This window comes from Schistocerca piceifrons, chromosome 10, assembly GCF_021461385.2.
Source record: "Schistocerca piceifrons isolate TAMUIC-IGC-003096 chromosome 10, iqSchPice1.1, whole genome shotgun sequence".
In the NCBI taxonomy this organism is placed as follows: domain Eukaryota; kingdom Metazoa; phylum Arthropoda; class Insecta; order Orthoptera; family Acrididae; genus Schistocerca; species Schistocerca piceifrons.
In genome coordinates this window covers 22357720-22367292 of record NC_060147.1, presented here as the reverse complement: position 1 = coordinate 22367292, position 9573 = coordinate 22357720, and positions in this window count along the sequence as shown.

The following is a 9573-nucleotide window of genomic DNA, read 5'->3' as shown; positions in this document are numbered from 1 at the left end:
ATTAGCCACTCTTTCTACAAATTATGTAAGTATCTAGATTCAGGGACTGAAAATACCTGTTAGCTAAACAATATTTAGCAGTGTCTGTTATAAAGCTGTATGACAGTAACATACTGTCAATAGGAGTCAGTATTTACAGATGTAAAAAATTTTTTCTCTGAAAAATTCCATGGGAATAAGGCAAGTATTAAGCTGCCAATAGCAGGTAAACCACAACTATATTATAGTAAAACTGAGGAGGCAGCTATTTTTGTTTCAAATTAGCAGTTCCCTTTCTAATTTACTCTACTAAATTCAGATAGCACAAAAATGAATAACAGCAGGCAGTAATTCACTGTTAATACAGAATACGGTTTAAGTTTCTATGATGTTCTTGTCTCATTTTATTTTCACTTCATGCAAATCTTTCATACCTCTCTTAAAAGCACTAAACAAGCAGTTCTCCACAATATGTGTATCCCTCTGAACCACAGTAACACTCAGCACTTTCAAAATAACTGCACTTCCCTGAGATATGCCCACATCTTCCTCAACCGGTTCCAATACGGTTCAGGTATGACCATTTGTGTTGGGGAGATCAAATCCTGCAACCTTTTTTGTGGAATTTTTGATTAGGTGGACATTCTGGAAGTGGATGTTCATTTCAGCATTTCCTCCACTTGTCAGTAACAATAAAAACATCTGCAATTCAATGATCAACCCAATATGGCTTGCATGACTTCAGACGTACAGCTGGTGGATCCTAGAAAGTGCCTTTTAGGACTCAGTTCTTGCAGGGCTCTTGTTTTCTTAATAATTGATGTCTTGGCAGATTCTATTCTGAGATCTGAAAGAGCAGGACAGAGCAGGCAGTCACTGAATGGGAGATGATCTGGCAGACCAGTAATGGTCCTCATTCAGATATACAGGGTGTCCCAAAAAGAATGACCTGATTTTAACTTGTAGTAATATTGGGAAAAATGTCACTAGGTAACCGAAACAGCACTAGATGTAATCGGCATGCTCTAGAGTTTCAGAAAATACCGCTAGACATCACTACGAGCGCTGACCTGGAGCAGGCAGCCAGTCTCACGCAATATGGCGTCCGCGCACCAGAAGGTATATTGTGTTATTGAATTTAGTCGTACTCAATCAGTGATCGCAGTTCAGCGGGCATTTCGTATTCGATTTCGTGCTAAACCACCATCACCTAAGAACATTCAATGGTGGTATAAACAGTTTGAAGAAACAGGGTGCATCTGTAAAGGCAAAAGGCCTGGCCGGCTACACGTTCCTGAACAAACAGTGGAACAAATCCGATGAGGATTTGAGCGGAGCCCCCACAAGTCTGCACGTCGTGCTAGCTGAGAACTTGCGTTACTGTGCATGACAGTGTGGCATGTGTTACGGCGCTGTTTAGCCCTCAAACCATACCAATTACAACTGGTACAAGCTTTTAGAGATACTGACAAAGTGAAGCAAGTTGGACTTTAGCAGTGCTATTCTACAGGACTTGGAAGGTGACACTTTTATGTCACAGTTAATATTCAGCGATGAGGCAACTTTCCATATTAGCATATATGGGGGCTCGAAAATCCTCATGAAACAATTGAACATGAATGTGATTCACCAAAAGTGAATGTTTTTTTGTGCTGTTTAGCAAAGCAAGTTTTATGGACCCTACTTTTTCAAGGAAGAAACCATAACAGGACAATCATATCTTGCAATGCTACAGAACTGGTTACTTCCACAACTTGACTCTGACAATTTCATCTATCAGCAAGATGGAGCACCACCAGACTGGCACAATAACGTGCGCAGTTTCCTCAATGCCAATGGGCCTCAACGTTGGATAGGGTGTGCAGGACCGTGAGACCAGGCTTTACACTCTTGGCGTCCTAGGTCCCCTGACTTAACACCATGTGATTTCTTCATGTGGGGATATGTTAAACAATGTGTTTACGTTCCTCCCTTACCTCGTGACATTGATGAACTAGAAACCAGAATATCAGCTGCTGTAGCTTCAGTGGCAGAAGACACCTTACGCTCAGTTTGGGATGAATTTGGCTATCAACTAGATGTCATCCGTGCAGCCAATGGAGGATGTATTGAACATTTATCATGGATTTTTATAAACTTCTGTCTTTTCTGAGTAATTTAGTATGCAATTTGTTAGTGTTAAGCCCTTCTTCTTAATAAATAATTATATTTAAAATTGGGTCATTCTTTTTGGGACACTCTGTACATCTATCTTATTTGTATGTGTATTATTTTCCATTGCACAGCTACACTGTTCAGCAGCTGACTACAAAACTGAAACTGCAGCATCACATAGCACATCTGCATTCACTCCTGACTATGTTGTGGAGTAGATTTACTTTTGAAGTAAGGTTTCTAGTGAGTTGTTGGAAACTTTGATCCTATCAGACAGCACTGTGTAACTTTGTCCCTGACCCCCCCCCCCCCCCCCACTCTTTATTATGAAAATGGCAGTGTCAGCTCTGTTCTACTTGGCTCAGATGGTGTGTCTATTTGGAAATTTACATTCAACACAATAAGGTCACTTGAAAGTGTATTTGCTGATGGCTATAAACTCCTTTAGAGTGTATTCTCATAATGCTTAATATCATTGTTCAGACATTTTAAGTGCCAGGACATTTGTGTTATTGGATTTGCGCAGAGTTAGTAGCTGCCATGCTGTACAATAACAAATGAAACAGATTAGAAGCTAGGATTGAGATGTCAGTATTAGTGTAGGATATTCTCAATAGTCTGTGACCTTCAACCGAGAAGCTGATATTAGAAATGACTGCAAAAGGTATTTGATTCCTACACTACAATCCACCTACTCACACTGCTTGAGAATTTCTGGTTATCTGTTAAGACTTAGGGCACAAAGTTTTACCACATCTGCCATAGTTACTGGCACCCAGCAATTTCCTCCTCTTCTGGAAACCTAAGAAGTTCAAGAAGAGCATGACAACTCAGGGAAGAAATTTCAAGTTACACCTAGCAGTAATCAGATGTTTAAAAAGATCACAAACGCCCCATTGCTTGAAGCAGTCATGGGGGAGGAGGAGTGTGAACTAGCACAGAACACACGGAGTCGCAAACACCAGAAGAGTGGGGCAATCGCACACAGGGGTGATCACCACTCATGGTTGCATCAGACATGGCACGGTCTATATCTCAGATACTGGTAAGAGTTACTTGTGTCAAAAGCATTCATTGTAACTACAGCACTAGCTATCCAATCCCTGTGATTTCCAGTATTTTTTCAAGGCATTTTTTTTAACATAAATGTTCTCCAAAGACAGAGGTTCTTAATAACACAATCAGCAAAATAGAGAAAAACTAAACGACTGTTTGGACAGCACAAAGAGTAACAATCATAATACATTTAAAATGTTTTGCTACACCTATGGAGTCTGTTAAATAAGATGGATGACCTTCTCATATCAGTATAGATTTCTGAAAAAAACTGAAAGATATTTCTACAGACTTGCTATGCATAATGAAATATAATATTTACAAATAATTTATTTTCTGCCAAATGGACACATAATTTCAACAAGAAATTACTGGTTTCAAGTCAAAAGAAGGAAGTAGTAGTGTTTGGGAGTGAACTAATATTTCTTTCATATGATCTGGAAACATCCAAAACTTTTAAGTGATTGTGCCCAAAAACAAATAATGTTTAAAAAGCATTTCAAAATCACTGACTTCTCCAGTATGAGTGACGTATGATTCTCTCAAAAAGAACATTGTTAGGAAGTCACAGAAATTGAATACTCACACCTAGATGGACACATGTTAGTACCACATTACTGTAAGCATAATTCAAAAAGAGAGGGTGAAGTGGTCACACACACAGAAGTGTAATTAAGCCAAAGCCACAGACCTCAATAAGTATTTGTATTTGTATTTATTTATTTATCCTGTGGATCACATATTGTACAAAGTACACATGATATAGGACAAGTCATTTTTCTTAACAAATATGTAGTTTGGAGAAAAAAAATAGGCAATGGACTGCCATTTAAAAAAATGTACACAAAATTGTTCATTGATGAATATAGTAACTTCACATACAGAGAATACAAACAATTTACATGGGGAACTAAGAAACATGTAGGCAATGTAGTGCTACTTTAAATTTATACAAATAATCACTGAGATTACAGAATAGTGAAAATGTCATCTGGAAAAACAACAGAAGGACAATGTCATTTAAAAACTACATTAAACATGAAATTAACATTGAGATTTCACAGACAATTAAGTTTTAATACTAATAGAATGTGTACTTGTACATTCAAAAAGCGAGTTAAAAAATTTTGGGAAGTGAAACTGAAACATAGTTGTGTATAGTAGAAATTAGGTTATTATTTTGCCTACAGAATGTTTTACTCTAATCACAGTATTTTACAAAGGAACTTTATAATTTTTCATTTCCAGGAATTCTGAATAGAAACAGTGCTTTGTCAGAAATTCCTTTAGTTTATTTTTAAATATTGGATCTGGAGCAGTTTTTATTTGTTCTGGAATTTTATTGTGCAATACGACACCCAGATGAGTTATATATTTTTGGTATGATGATGTCCTTGAAAAAATTTGATGGATATTAGATTGCCCTCTGGTATAATGAGCGTGTATATCATTGTTTTGGATTAATTTGCCTGTTCTTGAGAGGCATTCCCTGGTGAATATGATTGTTTCTTGAATGAATAGGGATGGGATGCTTAGAACATTAAGTTTTATAAATTGACATTTACAGGATTCCGGCTTTTTGAGGCCACAGATTATCCTCAGTGCTCTTTTTTGTAGTTTAAATATATTTGTGCTGTGAGTTGAATTTCCCCAAAAGATGATTCCATAGCGGAGCAATGAGTGGAACTGCGCATGGTATGCTTGCATTAGTGTGGATTTACTTGTAGTAGATTTTAGTATTCTTAGTCCATAGCACAATGATGAGAGTTTCTTTGATAAGTTGTTTATATGTGTGTCCCATTTTAAATTTTGTTGGACCCATAGACCCAAAAATTTTGTTGCATTTACATTTTCAATTTTATCATTATTTAACTTTACTTGGATAGTTTTTTGATTGGATGTGGGAATTAGATGGAAGTTGATACATACAGTTTTCCCGCCATTAACAATTAGGCCATTTTTGTTAAACCACTCAGAAAGTTTTTTCATAGAGTTATCAGATATTGTCTGAAGGGATTCAGGGCTAGATCCAGTCAACACTATGCTTGTATCATCAGCAAACAGGATAGTTTTTTGTGGGCTCATACGTTCAACAAGATCATCTATGTAAATGAGGAAAAGTAATGGCCCTAGAACAGAACCCTGGGGAACACCATATCTTATTGTTCTTTCCTCCGAGAGGAAAACTGTGTTATTTATTTTATTCTGTACATTAATATCGTATTGAAGTGATACCTTCTGTCTGCAGTTTTGTAGGTAAGAGCATAGCCAGTTGTGAGCCACACCTCTTATTCCTCTTCTTTCCAATTTAGCAAGCAGTATTTTATGATCTAATACGTCAAAGGCTTTAGAGAGATCTAAGAAGATACCTGCAGCTATATTATGTTGGTCAATTGATTTCAGTATGTGGTCCAACAATTCAAAAATTGCTGTCTGGGTGGATAAAGATTTACTAAAACCATGTTGTTGAATGCTGATTGGTGCGTGGTTTTTTATGAAATTTATAAGCCTGTCATAAAAGAGTTTTTCCAGGATTTTTCAAAAGATGCTTAATATGGATAATGGTCTATAATTGGATACTAAATCAGGGGAACCTTTCTTTAGTAATGGTGAGACTTTAGCTATTTTGAGAGCATCTGGAAAAATGCCAGTTTTTAATGATTGGTTGTAAATGGTTGATAATGGCTTTACTATATGGGGAGCACACACCTTTAATATGAGGTCAGGTACTTCATCATAGCCACTAGAGATTTTATTGTGTAACAATTTTATTATGTTCATAATTTCATCAGGGTTTGTTTCATAAACAAACATTGTAGCATTAGTGCTGTTTGACGTATTGGTGGAATTGAAGAATGATACCCTGCAGTTTGCCTGAATGAGATCTTCTGCTAGTGAGGTGAAATATTCATTGAACTTGTTTACAACTGTGTATGGATCTGTGACCTTAGAGTCATTAAGTGTTAGAGAAATGTTTTCCTTTTTAGGTGTTGAACTACAAGTTTCTTTTTTAATGACTTTCCACATAGCTTCCAGTTTGTTTGAAGAGTTTCTCATGAAATTGTCATTCCATAAAAGTTTTGCCTGTCTAATCACTCTAAGATAAGTTTTTTTATAGGCTTTACAATAGTCAGAAAATTCTTCAGTGACTATGTATTTTTTGGAGCAATATTGGACAAATCTGTTTCTCTCACTAGAAATTTTGATTCCTTTTGTTACCCACGACTTTCTATTTTGATTGCTTGAAGTTTTTGTTTCAAAAGGAAATGCTGTATTAAAGTAATAAAGGAAGGTGTTATGGAAGCTTAAGAACATATTATCAACAGTTGTTTGCATGTAAACACTGTCCCAATTTTCCTTAGCTAATAGGAAGTTTAAAATCCTAATATTGCAATCTGAAAAGTTTCTTCTTTGAAATACTTTTTTGGGGCTGATTTTACTATTTTCCATGTCAACGGTCAGTAGCTGAGCATCATGGTCACTATATCCCATGCTCATACTTCGCCAGTGAATTTGTAACCAGTATCAGTTATGAAGATTTGATCAATTATTGAATCAGTATGCTCTGTTGATCTTGTTGGAGAGTGTATTGCGGCGATCATATTAAAGGATTTGGTCATGTTTAACAAATCAAGTTTAGCATTACTGTTTTTTGATAAATCAATGTTAAAATCGCCACAAAGTATTATTCTCATATTTAATGAGCTGACACTATTCAGCAGAACTTCTAATTTGGTCATAAAATTTGGAATATTACTACTTGGTGCTCTGTATACATTTATAATTATATAGTTTAGTTCATGCAGCTTAACCATAGAAAGCTCAAATTCCTTATCTTCAGATAATGCAGTCTGTTCATTTAGACCTACCTCACTGAATTTTATCTGGTCCTTTACCAATATAGCAGTACCGCCATGTGTGGAGAAATTCCTACAATAAAAGCTTGTTAATGAGTACCTTGGAATAGAGGTTGACTGAATTTCTTCTTTAGACAGCCAGTGTTCGGTAATACATATTACATCTGGATTTATTTGAGACTGAAGTAACACTTCCAGCATTTGAATCTTATTTCTGAATGACTGGACATTATGGTGCAATACAAGAAATGATGGACTTTGTGACTTTTCAGTTAAGGGTTTAATTAATTTCTTTTCTAAAGGTATTTCTGACATAGCACTAACCCTAAAAAATTGGCCAAGATATCATTTTTGTGTGTGGCTTCTTGCACACAATTTTCAGTAGCAGAGATGGTTTTGAGTGGTTGACACAGTTCTGCTTCCATCAAAGCTTCTGTTTTTGGCCTAAACCATTTTGTAATTTGTGGTTGTTTGGCGATCTTGATCCTTGGGGCTGATTTCTTCAGGATATGATTTCGGAGTTTTTCTACTATTTGGTCTTTTCCTAACATATTTAAATGTAGTCCATGAGCTGTATGAAATCTTCTTCCTAAATTGTATGTATCAATTAACTCTACGTTATGAAATGTAGAACATATTTCTGATATCAGTTTGTTTGCAATGTAAATTTCTTGGTTGACACAGGACCAGGAGGGCAAATCATAACGATGAGGAATGTTAACAACGAGTACATTTGTATGTAATAGGTTGTTTAAGCATTCCTTCACTTCTTTTGCAAACCCTTTTGTTTCATTCCTATATATATCGTTTGAACCACCTACAAGCACGACAAAATCACAATTACTTAAGTGAGATACATCAGTAGAGTTTGTTAGTTTATTTACCTCACAAAACTGCGCTCCTGGCTTCACAAAACCTGTTACCATTAAATTACATTTATCTTTCAATAGTGCTGAAATTCCACATCCATGACTGTCACCAAGCACACAAATTTTTTTGTTCATCACAGATTTGGGGCTAGAAGGTTTTGAAACGTGTTTTTGCTGTGTAGATATATTCTGTTTTTACACATTCGGTAACCTTTTTTGGTAACTATGAACCTGTGTTAACTTTGCGGTCTTGGGAGCAAATTTATTGTATGCAGCAGAAGTTTGTTTTTCACAATGACCATCGTTTTGTAGTAGGATATCGAATTTGTTTTTTTGAGCTATTACTGAAGAAGAAACACTATTTACGATATCTGCACACTTTATTTTACACGGTCTCTATTGTGTAGGTTCCACATTTTGCTTAATAACAGGCTTTTCTTTCAGATGGTGCACGCTTTGATCTTTTGTAGATAGGCCTACCATTTTTTGGAGCACAGCAGGAGAATTTATTACTAAAGACGACGAAATGATTGCACTATGGTTTGCGTACTGCACCAGATAGCTTCTCAAATGCTGCGCTTCTGGGACAGACTTGGAAACATACGAGACAGTAGTTCTGACAGACGATGATGATGATGATTATGATTATCAATTAAATGTCACTAAATAGCATGGTTATCAATCTCTCATTCCTCAGGAATTTCAGGTAAAATTTTGATGTGAAATTAGAAAAATAAAATTGGTCTGCTACAGGTTCTCTGACCTCTTTGTTGTGACTAAAATTTGTAATTAATACACAGCTAAGTAGAAATGGTAGCAGTTTGAGAAAGATAGAAAGAGGAAAAAAAGATAAGGGTGCTGGTGTGGAAACAGTCACACCTGGAGGCCATGGGGAAAAATATCTCTGTACAAAATTCATTTTGTCTAAAATGGGATGAGAAACTAAAGTCTTTTAAGAACTAGAGGCTTTATAAAATTAAAAAATGTTCATAGTGTACAATGACAGAGCAAAAAACAGGTGGAGACTAACTGGGGCGTACATTACATTGAGAGGCGATCCCTTAAGGCCACCTCTGGGAGTGACACAAGTGGCAAAGAGTGACAATGGCCACTTTGCCTCATAAAATGTAGCACTCATTCAGTGGCTATACCATCGTTTGCATGTGTCAGGGGTGGGGATGGTTCATCTCAAGATAGCCAAAGAGCAATACCCAATAACAAAACAAACTACTGACAAAAGGTTACCACAGTTCCACTGGGGCCAGTCCTCCCACTGTATAAGGAATTTGCGGATCAGTAGCCAATACACAGTACACAAAATATGATTGCTTCTTACTGAGAGGCCTCGAGAAAAGGATACAGTGCAGTAGTGGTCATCTCGATTGCCTTCACTCAATTGAGGGTAGTCGCAACTGCCATTGTGTATTCCCGATTTACAAAATTTGGTGCCTCAGTTGTAACTGTAAGTATGTATCAGGTACTTCTGGTTTTTCTCCTGTAGTTGCTTCTGCAACCAAATTTATCAGTAATTTTATTTCCCAGCATTCCCATGTAGCTTAATGTCCAAACGAATATTATGGTGTTCTGGTCCAGTAGAGATCAAATTAGACGTGTCAGATGTCCTCTGTTGTAGACCACCACAACTTTCTCTCCAATGT